The 16,459-nt window shown below is 50.8% G+C and overlaps 1 protein-coding gene across 2 annotated transcripts in view; it reads right to left on the bottom strand.

Annotated features, from left to right (window-relative positions):
• KDM3A (lysine demethylase 3A) overlaps positions 1-16,459 on the bottom strand; it is a 283,523-nt gene that overhangs the window by 52,388 nt on the left and 214,676 nt on the right. The gene's annotated exons all lie outside the window — the stretch shown is intronic.

Here is a 16,459-nt window from a genome sequence, read left to right as displayed (position 1 = left end):
ATAGATCTGATGCAAGGACAGCATGCGAAACTTTTCTCTGCGAATCCACTTGTTTGCCTGTCGCAAGTCCAGAATGGGCCTGAACTCGTTCTTGTCCTTCTTGCGAACCAGAAAGAACCGGGAGTACAGACCTCTTCCTCTTTGAGACAGAGGTACGTCTTCTATCGCCTTTTTCCTTAACAGGATATCGGCCTCCGCCTGGAGCTCGAGCAGCTGATACTGCGAGCTGACCGGAGGGATCGACAGAGGAGGGCTGGTAAACCGAAGACTGTATCCATTGCAAAAAATATTCAGCACCCACTTGTCCCGAGTAATTTTTCTACACTCTGCCAGAAAAAATTGAACGCTTCCCCCACCGGAGCGGGTAACGGATGAAGGGGAAGTAACCGCCCAGAGTCGAGACCCGGTCGTGCCCTTGTTCGCGGTAGAGGACTGCTGTCCACCTCTACCCCTCTGGCGTTTCTGGAAGGGTCTCCGGAACTGCTGCTGTTGTTGCTGCTGCTGTTGTCCCGAAGACTGTCCTCGTCCTTTCCCCTGCGAGCCGAACCGCCGTTGGAATTGGCGGTAGGGCTTTTTGTCTTTGGGCTTCTCAAAGCCACAGCCGTCAGGGTTTCAGCTTCGGCCTTCATCCGGGCCATTTCATCGTCTGCATGTTTCCCGAATAGCGTCTCACCGGAAAACGGCAGATTGGCCACCCGCTGTTGCGCCTCAGGCTTGAGTGACGTAAGCCTGAGCCAAGCATGGCGGCGCTGGTTGATTCCGTGGCAGTAGCCATGCGCGGCCAACAGTGCGATATCCGCAGCGGCGCTGATGGCCTGGTTCGAGACCAGCATCCCTTCCTTGACAATTTCTAGGAAGTCCTCCCTCCTGTCGCGTGGTACAAGATCCGCGAACTGTTCCAGGGAGTCCCACAGCGCACGGTCGTACCGCCCAGCAACGCCGAGTCGCTGGAGGCCTTCATAGTAGTGGAAGAAGTCCCACACGCCTTCCGTCCAGCCGAATCAATCCAGCGGCTCTCTTTATCCGGTGGCACGGTGGAGGACGGGGAGGTAGAATGCAACTTCCTGGCCGCCGTCACTATCACTGAATCGGGCACTGGGTCCATCCTTAGGAAGGCCGGGTCCGAGTCAGGTGCCCTGTACTTCTTCAGAAGTCTGGAGGGAGCGGCCTTCACCACCGCAGGGGTAAGGAACAGCTCTTCCGCAGGTTCGACCAGTCCTGGCACCAACGGCAGCAGAGGTCGAGACAGGTGCTTCTTGTGCAGAGTCTCGAATATCACGGACGTCGTAGGTGTAGGAGCCGTCACCGTGATACCCAACTTCGCAGCCCCCCTCAGGAGAACCTCCTGGAACGTACCGATGTCGTCGATTGGAGACACCCTAGTCTCCGGGGAGTCCGACAAGGTAGGCGAATAGGAACGAGTCCTAGAGGATGCCGTACGGGACCTGGACCTATGCCTCCTATGGCGATGCCGAGATCTAGTGGAGGACCTGTGTCTACTCCTCGATCTTCCTCTCCGTCCGGAGCGTGATCGCGATCTCCTAGGTCTGGGACGTTCTGCCGGTTTCCCCGGGGCGGACGTCTTGGGCTTGGGCGGTTCCTTAGACTTAGGCGTCTTCTTGGGAGGGGTCGGAAGCCTGGGCAACGAGACCGACCTCGGTGGAAGTTTGTCTGGCACAGTAGGCCGTGGTCCCGCTGGAAGCGGGGGCAGAGGAGGCAACGGAGGAGGGGTTGGAGCCCCCGGAGGAGGACCTCTCGGCAACAGAGGCGGAGGTGTAACAGTCTTCTTCGGAGTATACACTTCGGAGTACACCGATCCCGGTGACCCGCCATCCTTTCCAGACTGAGGGGAGCCCCCCACAGTCTTAGGTCTGGTATCACGATCCCCTCGACGTCGAAGAACGGTGACCAGACGGCGAGCGTGGGTCCCTCGACGTCGAGCGCCCCTTCGGCGTCGACCGTCTGCCATGCTTCGGCGTTGACCGTTTTCCAAGCCTCGACGTCGATCCCGACCATCTCGACGACGATCCCTTGCGCCTCGACGTCGACCGCCTCGACGGCGACCGCCTCGACGGCGACCTCTTCCGCCTCAACGGCGACCTCGACGACGAGGATCCCCTCGACGACGACCGCGTCCTCTCCGTCGACAGCGAACGGCGGTGTCGCCGCGAGGGCGAGCGCCGACGCCGTGCCCGTCGACGCCGATCACTCGACGTCGACGAAGAAATCGTCAAAGGATTCGACGGCGGCCTGTGTAACTCCCTCGACGGACGACGTTTCTTCGACCCAGAGCCCTGGGGAGACGAGGAGCCGGCCGTGGACCTCCCTCTCGACGTCGTGGTCAGTGCCACCGACCCTGACGGAGAATGGGGACGTTTGCTGGACTTCCTGCCCCTGGGGAGCCCCCCAGAGGCCTCAGCACGGGCAGATTAAGCCCCTCCAGACCCACCTTGCGTCTTCAGCCTTCTTTCCTCGAGGCCCTGAAGCCTGATCTTCATTCTGTCCTTCAGGGTCCTGCCAGAGAAGCCCTGACAAATCTCACACTCCTCTGGGATGTGGGAGGATGGAAGACCGAGGATACACAACTCATGTGGGTCTGATTTTGCCTTCTTCCTGGAGCACTCCGGGCATTTGTCAAATAATGCAGGCATATGTGACATCCAAAGGGAGCAAAAACCAAGAAGAACAGCACAAAAGTACTTTGAAAGCACTCAAATCTAATTTAAATTGAAAAAACACCAATAAACTCTTGAAAAGGGAGAGCTCAATGCTCCAGGGTCCTGCTTGCAGGAGCCGGAAAAAAGAACTGAAAGTAACTGGGACCTGCAAGGCATTCTGGGATACTGTGAAGTTCTGGAAAGTTCTCTTAAAGGCACAGTATCCTGTTCTGAGCCACATAATGGCAGCCTATGGGGCTTGTCTGTCCAGGTTCTTCTCTATATCATTCTTGAGGGAGTTTGCTGTTAAAGCAAGGGAAATCTGTACAGGCTTTGCTGTTTTTGTGGATTTTGTGGCGGAATTTCTAGTTGAAGTACTGGACAGTGTAGCCTTTTTAGGCTGCATTATCTGTCTTTAAATTCTCTCTTAAGTGTCTGTGCAGTTCTGCATTTTTCGACACTAAGATTATTTTTGATTGCTCCGGGGTCTACGCACATGGGTGGGACTATTCACTAGATTATGACTATATAGATCCCCTACTACAGAATATCAATTCTCAATGGCCGATAGTTTTAACTGATGGAGTGCTTAATGCGGTTTTACCTTCTAAACCCAATTTTACGTACCGAAAGGCGCATTCTATGAGGAGTGATTTGGTTAAGACAAGTCCTGAGCTCCAGAATAAGGACAATTGGCTTTCACCAAAGAAAGGTTTCTTTAAGTGCAGTACGTGCAGAGCGTGCAAATTTGGAATTAACACCAATTCTTATAAAAATGCATTTTCTGAGAGTTGATCAAGATACAAGGGCATTTCACATGCAAAACCGATCATGCCGTGTATGTCCTCTCTTGTATGTGTGGTCTCCAATATGTGGGGAGCACGAAACTCCAGGTGCACGCCCGCATTTTACAGCAACCGTGAATTCAGATCCCTCCTATCTGGTTGCTAGGCACTTTAAGACAGAACATGACAATCTCAATGTCTTACAGTACTTTGTAATCGATAGTATCCCTCCCAATAAAAGAGGGGGCAATAGGGAGAAGTTGCTCAGAAAACTGGAAACCAAATATATTTTAGAGCTCGACACTAAGGCCCCTAGAGGACTCAATATCTGTGAGGATTTACATCACTACCTCCAATTACTTTATGATCTCCTCTAGCAGTAGGACATGCCTTTTAAATATATCATGGCTGGGTACGTTACAACAGTAGTTAGAGTAACATCCATATCGGAATTCAATAGTATTTTTTAGACAATTTTGTACGGTAGTTTTAAGCTATTTATTTTGGGTTTAGTATTTTATCTCCATCTTGGTGTCCTGTATTTATGTGTTTTATCATGAATTTATAATTTATGAATTTATGGTTTTATACTATTTATTGGCGCCATTTGCACAGGTATTTTCTGACCCTCTATAGTCTTTTGACGTAGCAGTCCAGTAGGATATTCACCTTGAATATAAAATCTTTTTGCCTTTGGAGATGGTCTGTTTTTTGATGAACCTAAGGTACAGAGGGCTGTCTGAACTTTATACTGGCACGAATATTAGAACATTAAGGGAAGGAAATATAAATTTTTCCCTGCTGCCCATTCCCCATTATTCCAAACCAGTTCCAGTGGAGAACTGCGAGTTCCCGGCTGGGAACATTTAGGCACTTTATTTCGAGCACTTTACACTCAGCACATTAGATCGTCATGAACATGACTGGGGCGTAGGGGATTCATACTAGAATATAGATTGACTAGATACTTGCATGATGGTAATTTATAGGTATCATGGCCAACAATTAAAACATGAGAAGAATTAAATCAACTTGTATTATGCTGAAAGATTAGAATTGAATTCTTCGGATTGTCTAGATTTAAAATGCGCATAAAAATGCAGTTTACAATGCGAATGAAAATGCAGTTTACATCATATGGGACATTTTTGATGTTTAATTAATTACGGTTATGATTTTGTCGTATTGACACAGTTATATGAAATTGAATATGCTACTTACCAGTATGCATCTGTTCTTGGCATGTAGGGCTGCTGACATTCATATCTATAGCATAGATCGCCGCCTAGTGTTGGGTCCGGATGATTGCACATGGTTGTCCTGGAAGAGTCTTCGAAGTATCACGAGATAGGTGGCTCCTCCCCTGGACTACAGTGCGCATGGGCATCGACTCCATCCTTAGATTGTTTTAAGCCATTGTGGCAAAGATGGAGTGCAATAGTGTAAACGATGACCATGCCCAAGAGTAAGTGTAAGAAGAAGTCTGCAACCGCTACGGGCGCCGGGGAGGAGGGCGGGCGATATGAATGTCAGCAGCCCTACATGCCAAGAACAGATGCATACTGGTAAGTAGCATATTCAGTTCGAGGCATGTGGGCTGCTGAATTCATATCTATAGCATAGAATACATAGCAGTCCCTCCACTAACGGCGGCCGCCCGTGCCAGTTGCAGAAGTTTGAAAAAGTGTTCTAAGAACAGCCTGTCCTACAGCTGCCTGCTGTTTGGAATGCACATCTACACAGTAATATTTAGTGAACGTATGTGGTGTAGACCATGTGGCTGCTCTACAAATGTCTTCCAAAGGAATATTACCTAGGAACGCCATGGAGGCCCCCAACATGCGTGTGGAGTGTGCCCTGGGGGGGGACCGTTAAAGTGCGCTTAGCTTTGTGATAGCAAATCTAAATACACTTAACGATCCATCTGGCTATTCCTGCTTTGGAAATGGGGTTGCCTTTGTGCTGGGCTGAGAAGGCAACAAAGAGCTGTTGTGTCTTTCTAAAATCTTTGGTTCTGTCAATGTAGTACATTAACGCTCTTTTGACATCAAGCGTGTGGAGCATTCTTTCTGCTACTGTTTCAGGGTTTGGAAAGAATGCGGGCAGTTCTATGGTTTGATTAACATGAAACTGCGACACCACCTTCGGAAGAAACTTAGGGTTAGTGCGCAGCACCACCCTGTTAGAATGGATTTGTATAAATGGCTCTTGTACTGTGAGCGCCTGTAGCTCACTAACACGTCGTAGAGACGTGATGGCAATGAGAAAAGCCACTTTCCATGTCAAGAACTGAATCTCACCTGAATGTAGAGGCTCAAACGGGGGACCCATCAATCTGGTGAGGACCACATTGAGGTTCCACACAGGAGCTGGCGGGGTCCTGGGAGGGATGACCCGCTTCAGCCCTTCTAGGAAGGCTTTAATGGCAGGCACCCTGAAAACAGAGAGATGCTGCCTGTTTTGAAGATAAGCCGCTATGGCGGATAAGTGTATCCGAATGGAAGCATATGCTAGATTGCATTTGTAAAGATGTAACAAATAGCAGATGATATTAGGAATGGATGCATCTAGCGGGTTGATGTTGTGTTCTGTACAGTAAATGACAAACCGCTTCCATTTTGTTGCATAGCAAGCACGGGTAGTGGGCTTTCTTGCCTCCCGGATGATGTCCATGCATTCAGGAGGCAGATTAAGGTAGCCAAACTCTAAGACCTCAGGAGCCAGATCGTCAGATTGAGCTGTTGCGGATCTGGATGCTGAATGTCGCCATGGTTCTGCGTCAAGAGCCTGGGTGTGAGGCGCAGCCTTTGATGCGGCACCACGGAGAGTTCTAGAAACGTGGTGTACCATGGTTGGCGTGCCCACGTTGGAGCAACCAGGATGAGCGTCATCGAGTGTTGCTTGAGCTTTCTTGTAACCAGCGGAATGAGAGGTGCTGGTGGAAAAGCGTACGCAAATCTGCCTGACCAGTTCATCCATATCGCATTGCCCTGCGCCTGTGGGTGAGGGAACCTGGCGGCAAAGCTTTGGCATTTTGCGTTTTCCCTTGTGGCAAACAGGTCTATCTCTGGATGACCCCACTGCTGGAAGTACGGGCGGAGTACTGATGGATGTAACTCCCACTCGTGCATCTGGTGGCTGTACCTGCTGAGCAGATTCGCCATCGGATTGTCCTTGCCCGGGAGGTGTTCCGCCATGAGGAAGATGTTCCTCTGAATGGCCTACTTCCACATGCTCTGAGCCAGACGAGACAACTGTGGAGAGTGTGTACCTCCCTGCTTCTGGATGTAGTACATGGCCGTCATGTTGTCCGTCCGGATCAACACGACTTTGTTGCACAGATGTACTTTGAAGGACTTGAGTGCCATGAAGATTGCCATCAGTTCTAGGTAGTTGATGTGCATCTTCTTTTGCTGCGTTGTCCATAGTCCCTGCACCGTGTAGTGGAGCACATGAGCTCCCCACCCCTGGAGAGATGCGTCCGTCGTCAGGATAATCTGTGGCACAGGCTCTTGAAACGGTCGGCCCTTACAAAGGTTGTGTGGATTCCACCAATGCAGAGAGCTGTATGCCCGACCGGTCACCAACACTAGGTCTTTCAATTGTCCTTGAGCCTGAGTCCACTGATGTGCCAGGCATTCCTGGAGCGGACGCATATGCAACCTTGCGTGCGGAACTATGAAGATGCAGGAGGCCATCATGCCTATCAACTGCATGAACACTCTTGCAGGAAGTGAGTGTTGTGGTCTGAACTTTTGGATTAGCAACTGGATGTTGCCTATCCTCACTGGGTTTGGCTGAGCCGTGGCCGCCAGAGTCTATCGTCGTGCCCAAATACTGCCGCACATTGGCTGGCTGAAGGTGCGACTTCGGATAGTTTAGTGAAAACCCCAGACTGTGAAGAAGGTGAATGGTGTGGGACATGTCGGTCGCGCACTGCTGGGCTGACTTTGCTTGAACAAGCCAGTCGTCCAGATAAGGGAAGACATGGACGTTCTGTCTCCTGAGGTGCGCCGCCACCGTCGCCAGACATTTCGTGAACACTCTGGGGGCTGTGGTCACCCCGAAAGTAAGGACCTTGAATTGGTAATGCCTGTTTTGGATGGTGAACCTGAGGTATTTTCTGTGGGAAGGGTGGAGTGGGATGTGAAAGTAAGCATCCTTGAGGTCTAAGGTTGCGAGGAAGTCTCCCTGGTTTAGCAATGGAAGAACCTGTTGCAGTGTCAGCATGTGGAAGTGTTCTGAGAGAATGTACTGGTTCAGGGGCCGTAGGTCCAGAAAAGGTCTGAGTGACCCGTCCTTTTTCGGGATTAAGAAGTACAGGGAATATACTCCTGTGCCTTCTTCTTCCACTGGCACGAGCTCTATTGCGCCTTTTTGCAGCATGGCAAGAACCTCCTGCTGCAATAAGTGCAAATGCTCTTGTGACATAGGACGGTGTTTTGGGGGCATGTTGGGTGGAGTGGCTGTTAGCTCTAAACAATAGCCGAACTGGATACGTTTCCTGACCCACCTGTCTGTGGTGATGGACTTCCAGACCGGCAGGAACTGCTGGAGTCTCCCCCCGACAGGTGTTGGATGGTCGGGGGGCAGTGACAGGGAGTCACTGTTTGTTGGTGGCAGAGGAACGGGAACTGTTGTTGCCTCTGCCTCTGGAGCTGTTACCCCGGTATCCTCCTCTACTCTGCTTGGGGTACGAGGATTGCGCCCCACCTTTGTTGAACTGTGTCTGCTGTGACATCTGGCCTCTGGTAACACCTCTATTGCCTGAGCGACGAAAAGTGTTCCCTCGAAACTGCTGGGACTGGAGAGCCCCCATGGACTTGGCAGTCTCAGTATCTTTTTTAATCTTTTCCAGGGTGGTATCAACCTCTGGACCAAATAACCTGTCTGGGTTCACCGGCTGGTTGAGGATGGTAGTCTGTATCTCAGGCTTGAACCCGGAAATTTGGAGCCAAGCCTGACGCCTCAACATCACGCTAGTGTTGATTGCCCTTGCTGCTGTGTCCGCAACGTCTAGTGCACACTTTATAGCAGCGTTGGAAATGAGCTTTCCCTCTTGGACAAGCATCTCAGCTCCCTCCTTAAACTGATCTGGTAGGTGTTGCAACAGGGTCTCTAGGGTGTCATAGTGTGCCCTGTCGTATCTGGCCAATAGTGCCTGCGTGTTTGAGATACGCCAGATGTTGGCCGCCTGAGCTGCTACTCTCTTCCCTGATGCCTCCAGCACTTTTGACTCTTTGTCTGGGGGAGGAGCTTCACCCGTGGTTTGCGAGTTCGCCCGTTTGCGGGCATTAGAGACCACCAAAGAGTCCAACGGCAACTGGCCCCTTATGTAGGTTGGATCGCCAGGCGCCGGTCTGTATTTCTTCTCAATTCGAGGGTTAACAACCCTTGACCTCGTGGGCTCCTTAAAAATGTCTGCAGCATGCCTGAGTACCCCTTTGAGCATTGGAAGAGTTTTCAGTTTTTTCAGCAGTGGAGAAAGTGTCAAAAAGGAAGTCAGCCTCCACAGGGTCAGCATGCATGTCAACATCATGGTTCTTAGCTGCCCTCTCAATCAAAGCATGAAATGCTGTCGAATCCTCAGTGGGAGACGTCTTGACGTTGAACACTTGAGGGTCAAGGGCTGCATGCTGATCCCCTTGATCACCTGCCTCACCCACGTGTCCTGTTGCTCATCAGGCTCTGTGTTGGTAGGAAAATTGTACTCCTCATCCTGCTCCTCGCCATCCTCTCCATCAGAATAGGTGGGTGAGGGTGTTGCATCTCGGAGAGTTTGTTTAACCATCGGCTCAACTAAGACCGGTGTGTCTTGTGCAGGCTTTTTGCGCTTTAGAGGAATAGTGTATGACTCCAAGGGCTTCGATGCCGTAATCTTCCTCTTGTAAAGCGTTAGCTTTCCGGTGTCGGCATCGATAAAATGCTCCGACTGTTCTGCTAAAGAGGGTGGTCGATGCTTCAAACCCCCAGCCGGGGGAGTCGTCTTCGACACCACCGAGTCTTTGGTCACCAACCGTGGAGCAAAGGCCTTCGGCGCCACCTTAGGCGGTAACGTGAAGAGGATCGGCTTTGAAGTCTGTGGCATCGGGACAGCTTACTTCGGTGCGGAAGGTGTCTTCGGTTCCGACGCAGAAGCCTTGTCCTTAAGTCGCTTGAGGGAGTCTGAGACCTGCTTCGTAAAGGAAGCGGATGGTTTAGTCGACCCGACCGATGGCCTCGGTCCGCCCCCAGGGGAAGACCCGAGCGTCGACGCCTTCTGTCTCTCTGATCGAGGCGCAGGAGCATTCTTCACCGGTGCGCTACGATCTTTGACCACGGCCGCCGACGGCTTCGGATCGGCAGCCTTGACCTTTGGCGTCGGGATCCCAGACTTTGGCTCCGCGCCCTTGGTTGACTTAGCCTCGACAGGCCTCTTGGCTTTCGGCTCGACGGCCTTGTCCAATGCGGTCTCGACAGCCTTCTTGGACTTCGTGTCGACTGCCTTGCTAGACACAGATTCGACGGCCTTTCTTGAGCTTGGCTCCTTGACCACTTTTGGCGCCGTGGCTGGCTCGACAGCTTTCTTTGGCTTCGAGGCCTCCGAAGACGACGGCGTCGATGGGGGAGCAGACGTCTTCAGTTTCGATGGCGTCTCGGCCATCTTTGTCTTCGTCGACACCGTTGGTTTCAGTTTCGGTTTCGATTTTGACAATGGCGGCTCCGCTAAAGCGTCCGTAGCCGGGCCCGTGGATTTTGGTGTAAGGTCTCGGGTAAGGCCATGTGGCGATCCCCCGACCTGAGCCTTAGTAAAAGTACGAACGGGGTATAGATCTTCCTCCGAGCTATCTTCCATGGCCCCGTAGGCCTCGTCGTCGTCCTCTACCTCGTCGACGACTTCCTCCACGTCTTGGCCTTCAGCGTCCGCTTCGTAGTCTGACTCGACGACCACCGATGGAGGTGAAACTTGAAGTTGAACTTGCTGCTCGTCCACTGGTGCTGGAGCCGATCGCCGGGCGCCGAAGGTTGATGGTTTTCTTTGAACGAAACCTGGAACAGGCCATACAGTTGGCCTCGTCGTGGTCCGGCGACAGGCATTTGTTGCAGACCGGGTGGACGTCGATGTGTGGGTACTTGGATCCACACACGGGACAGTGCTTGAACGGACTCCGCTCTATGCCGTCGAAAGTCTTGCTGCGTCCACTGGGCCTCGATCCCCGAAGAGTCACACAACCCCCGGATATCCGACTCGATGAGTTGGAGCAAGTCGGGCACCGAACGCAAACAATACAGACGGTTCGAGGAAGGCCTTTTGGCGTGGAAAAAGTTTGTTTTTATCGATTCCGAACCGGAGTTAACGAAATCACATCCGAACCCAATGGCGGAAAAAAACAATCTAAGGATGGAGTCGATGCCCATGCGCACTGTAGTCCAGGGGAGGAGCCACCTATCTCGTGATACTTCGAAGACTCTTCCAGGACAACAATGTGCAATCATCCGGACCCAACACTAGGCGGCGATCTATGCTATAGATATGAATTCAGCAGCCCACATGCCTCGACCCCTTATTTACATTGCAAAGTAAAATTGTAAAAAGTCAATCATTTTTTTAAACAATTTTCAAATGTATTTGAATGTTTAAAACAACGTTTGGATCCGCGCTACATTTGCTTGTCTGTCTTTCTACATTTGACCCGAGGTTAGAGTCTTTTAACCATGATGATGAAAGGTCACATGACAGTTGTTCTATTCTATTGGTGGTTACTTGTTTAAACGTTGTTTGGGAATATTCACTTTTATCTGGTGAGCAAGGCGACAGGGTTTGCCGAAACGCATCAGATTGAAGCACTCTCGATTCACTTTTCAATTAAATAAATAAAATTCTGCAAATGCGAAACCTGACTGAAGCGTCCGTTTCTCCCTGGAGGTGCTGTTCAGCATTCTTTTGGAGCATTGTTCGATAGGAGTGTCCTCTGCTCTTTCTTGCAAGCCACAAGGTATTACCAACACCCCCGCATCACCTACCTGAAATTGCAGTGGATTCTGGGACTCGGAGTTCACAAGGAAGGTGTGAGCTCTCTGCGGGGAGCGAAGACATCATGGGTGGGGCCAGCCATGTCCAATCAGCATTGGGCAAGACATATTTTAAGTGACTGTTGGGAAAGCCACCTGAATATTTGTGGGCACTGACGAAGGCCGTAATGCATTCGCCTCTGCAATAATGAATAAAGGTGTTCTCCAGCCGTCCCCCATTGTGGCCTCCGCTTTTTCTTGCAAGGAGTTTGGTGCGAATATATATATATATATATATATATATATATATATATATATATATATATATATATATATATATATATATATATATATATATATATATATATATATATATATATATATATATATATATATATATAATATATGCTCATTGACTCCACTTCGTCAAGCTGCTTATATATTAAGTGTAGGAGAGTAGGGTCTGCAATCCTATGGTCACCCCAGATTTTTGCTTTTTGCTTCACTGGTTTATGACTTTCCCTGGCTGTGGGCCTGCTAATCAGACCCACAGCCTAGCTGTTCTCTCTAAATTGACAACTATGTACTTTAGGTGCATTTACCAATTGGTATTGGGACACCTTATCAGCCCCAGTACAGTGTACCATAGGTACCCAGGGCATAGGTGAACCCAAGGCCTACCAGGGGCTGAAGCATGTAATATGCCACCCCTGGCTGGCCATCTAAACAGACACAACTGGCTGGTAAGACAGCTGGGGCAAGGTGGTGTAATCACCCTTTGCTGTAGATATAGTATACCTATATCTAACCCCAAAATGGACACATATACTCCTATCAGTCACTCCTATGGCAGGCCTTATCAATTCTGAAGGCAGAGTGCTTGGAATTATGTGCGATGGTGCTCTGGCATGAGCTGAGCCCGTCTGCAGCTTGCGGAACCAAGTCCTAATAGCTGTTCCATGAGAACGCTATACCATATATTCTTAAGTGCATTATAACCCTCGCGGTTATTGCTAACTTTGGTATAGCATTATCAAAACATGTCGAGTAAGGTGTCATACGAATTGGAATACTACCCCCTCGCCAATTCTGGCGACGGGGGTAGCATTCCACCCTTTTAGAGGGACATGACATGTATGTAACTGTGAACCCCGGTTAAAGTTAACTCGAGCCTTCGCATCACAAAATGGATGCTGCCACCACAGACACAAGTCTGACCTCCTGCTGCTGGGAGTCCATCCAGCGAGGGAGGCCTGGACCAAGGGTTTCCTGCCTCGGGAGGTGCTAGCACCACCCCAGACAGGATTTTGTGTATTGGGTAGGACATGCCTGAAAGGAATGAGACATGCCTGTGGCACACAAGGTGCCCTGTGCATACACCGGTTCAAACCAGTTGCTGGGGCACTCCTGCTCTGGCACGAAACCGGACAAAGGATAGGGGGTGTAACCACCCCCCTTCCTGGTCCCACCCATGGGAAGGACCTAGTCACTAGTGCAGCCCCCTTTAGGAGAATAAAGGTAGGAGCTGGTCCCATTCCAAATGAGATTATCCTGAACAACTTTACAAGAAGAAACTCTGGACTTCGACGTTCTGCTCCACAGAAGACTGAAGAATCTCCTTTGTGGGCAAGGAGTGTCCACCCTTCAACTGCAGGCACCATCAAGCGCCCAGCGGCTTCACTTTGTCGTCTTCCCTCGAGGATCCATACTTCAGAGCCCGACGAGACCCGGATTCCCAGACCTCTCTGACCTCAACTCATATCTGCAGCACAGCTGAGACCCGTGGGTGCGACGAGACACGTGGGACCGGCCATCTTGGAGAAAACGGCACTTCGCTTCCACCACGACTCCCGAGGTAAACTCGACCAAGTGCTTTGGGGATTGAGAAGCCCCAGCCTCGAGCAGCTCCTGCACCGAAGACCAGCCCTCCAGCATCCACGAGATCTGCGTGGGGCCCTTCTGCCTGTTTGCTGCTCGACGCGTTGTCTGGTCACTTGCCGGCTGGCTAGTGGCCTCCTAGACGACGATCCACGACAACTTCACTGCTGGTCTGGTTGCTCCAGACTGGCCCTTGCTCCCTTCCAAAAGAGGAGCATCCCCGAGCCTCCTGGTCCACTCCAGACGCCGTTTCCACTCACCGCGTGGGTTGCCTTTGCCAAGGCCTGTTGACTCCAAATCTGGATCCGACACCGCCGACAGCGAGAGCCTGCGTGGGACAGCTCGTGCCTCCATCCTGGTCGTCGAAGACACCTCCTGGTCCACGTGGCTGCAGAGATAAGCGTCCACTCTTCACCTCATCGGGACGACAGCACCTGGTTCCTTCCTGGTTCCACACCGGTCACTGGCTAGTGACTTTGAACACTGTCCCCTCTGCTTTCAGGTCCTCTTCTTCACCGATCCACCCTTGGATCGCACCGGACATCTTCCTCCTGGTCGCCTGCAGCATCTTTTACTCCAGGCTCCATAGACTTCAACGCGAGAACCCGACACTGACACCTATGCACCCGCAGCCCGTGGGTGAGGTAACGAGAGCATTTCGGTGCTCAAGGGTAGTTTAACTCTCCTAGTCTCCAGATCCACAGTCGTTTTAGTCCTAACTAGTCAGGATTGTCCGTACTCACCTTTTACTTGAACTGTACTGTCCATAGGCGTTGTTACGCATCTCGCGTGTGAGTTCACACTCTGTACACGCGCTCCGTGGGCCTCCTATTACTTACCTCTGGTCAGGATAGTGTAGTCCCAGCGATCCTACAGCCTCTGGACCGCTCCATTCCTTCAATCGATTTCCTTATACCATTTACTTAGTATATGGTTTGTCGTGCCCCTAGGGCACCATTGTAATTTTGTGCGATTAAGTGTATTTTTCCTAAGAGATTGTCATGTGCTTAGCCCTCTGACCTCATAAAGAGTTCAGAGGTGTTTCTTATTAATAACTACTGTTTATTTTCATAACAACCTGTGTGGTGTCCTTTCATCTGGTATTCAAGGGGTTATATGTGGTAAAACAGCTGGCTTCACATGCCAAAAGAGTTTAGCCTAAGACTGCTTTGTCCATGCTACCATTAGGATAGCTGGTCTATAAGGTTGACTTACAACCAATCACCATAAGGGTTGTTTGGACTGATACAAGGTGATCACTAGAACTAGTGAGCATCATATATCAGGCCAACTTCTCACAGTAGGGTCCCTGGGCATGGTGCGTCGCCATTGGAGGTCGAGCGGTACCTCATGGCCATGAGGTCCCTCCCTTCTCAGCCGGGTCCAGTGGCGCCACCGGGCCCGACTGCCCCGGCTAGAGGGCCTAGCGGGTCGGGTGCTTCGGCTCCGACGGGTGCTTCGGCCCCGGCGCCGCAGGCCCTCTCTGGATCTGCTTCCGGGTCGGCACCAGTCGACCTCACGACCTCACCGGCGCCGGCCCTGCGGGTGTCGCCCCCGGCGCCCACTATGTACGCCGTCCCCAATCCTCCCTTCGGTCCGGATCTGGCGCGGGAGCGGCGCCGCTTCAACAGCCTTTGGAGATTTCTATTTCCACGAACCGGCCCCGTCTGTTGACCCTGCTCTGCAGGAGATGGGTGACGAGGGTCACGCATGTATACATGGCGTGAATTTTGTGGGCATGCACTCTGTGGGAGGAAGGTCCGAGTCGGCACTACCTCTTGCCACCTCTTCTATGTCTAATAATCACATGGGAGCGTCTGCCCAATCAAATGCACTCTCCTCCCACATATAAACTCCATGCATGACTCGCCACTCCTAACTGCACCCGCGATTGAGCAGCACTGCATCCTTACTATCGGTAAGTCCTTACCAAGAAGTTTTGCCTGACCACCAGGCTTTACGCTGGTTCCCCCTGCGGCTGCCGGGTCAACCATCCAATTCCCGCCAACCTTTTGCTTCCCCACCTAGGTTATCGTACCGGACTATTTTGAACGTCCCTATATTCCCGAATGTGGTCCGCCTGACGTTCTTTTACTGGCCAAACCTTGGTAAGCGCCCTGCGATAATTCTCCTGTGTCGCCCCTGATCCTAGTTCACTGCTGGTTTCACTTTGACACTCCTATTCGTTCTTTCAGGCCCTTCTTCAGTCTTACACAAGCACATTGCTAACCGGAATCGAACCCAAGCTGACAACAGGTCACAGCAACAGCCCGCCCGGTAAGCCTCCTTTTACCCGTCTCACCCACCACCTTATCTGACACCTCGCCCGCAACGTACTGTAACCTACTCGTTTTTTGCAGGAAATTTCTGTGATCAGGTACACAATAAGCCTTGAACCCCTTGGCTTCCCTCTTGGTGAGCTTTCTCCTACAGATATTGACACTCTCCAATGTCATCTTCACTAGCCTGGATGAACGCGTCGTCACCCCCTTTTTTCTTCCCCTTTTAACCTGCCTCAGCACTAGCGCCGAATGTAATTTCACACCTTGCGCCAAATGTAATTTTCACGTCACGCACATGCACCGACCTCAAATTCGTTTTCTTGCATGTGTTTAGGTATCTTTTGTTCAGTACTTGATATCAGCCTGTCGCACTCAGACCTTCCTCCCACAGAGTGCATGCCCACAAAATTCACGCTATGTATACATGCGTCCTTTCCAATTTGTCCTTACGGATGTCTCTTGGTATTTTCCTTCCCTTCCTCCCATTAGGCAAATGAGGCTGCTTTACTATTAGGCATACATTAAATGTCCTGATGAAATCCGCAGAATGTGCTAAACGGATCGAAACGCCGTCGACAACTATGAGCACCTTACACACATGGAATGATTTATTTGTCCTTTAAAAGTGTGAAGGTGTCAATATTGTTCTGTTTTACAATCAAAACTGTGCGATTAACAAGTTTACAGAACATTAAGCTCTTGCCTAAGCCCTTTTGTTTGTTCCCTTTAATTGTTCCCTGTCCTGATATTTCTTGTGTGATTGACTGGGTACAGGCTTGTGCCCGGTCTTGTATATTGTGTGTTATTCATTTTTTACATGGACTGAAAAGTAAATACCTAGACCTCTGCCCAGCTGGGCATGTCG

This window comes from Lissotriton helveticus, chromosome 2_2 (assembly GCF_964261635.1).
Source record: "Lissotriton helveticus chromosome 2_2, aLisHel1.1, whole genome shotgun sequence".
In the NCBI taxonomy this organism is placed as follows: Eukaryota; Metazoa; Chordata; class Amphibia; order Caudata; family Salamandridae; genus Lissotriton; species Lissotriton helveticus.
The sequence above is the reverse complement of the archived record's forward strand: the minus strand, read 5'-3'. Positions and strand labels throughout refer to the sequence as shown.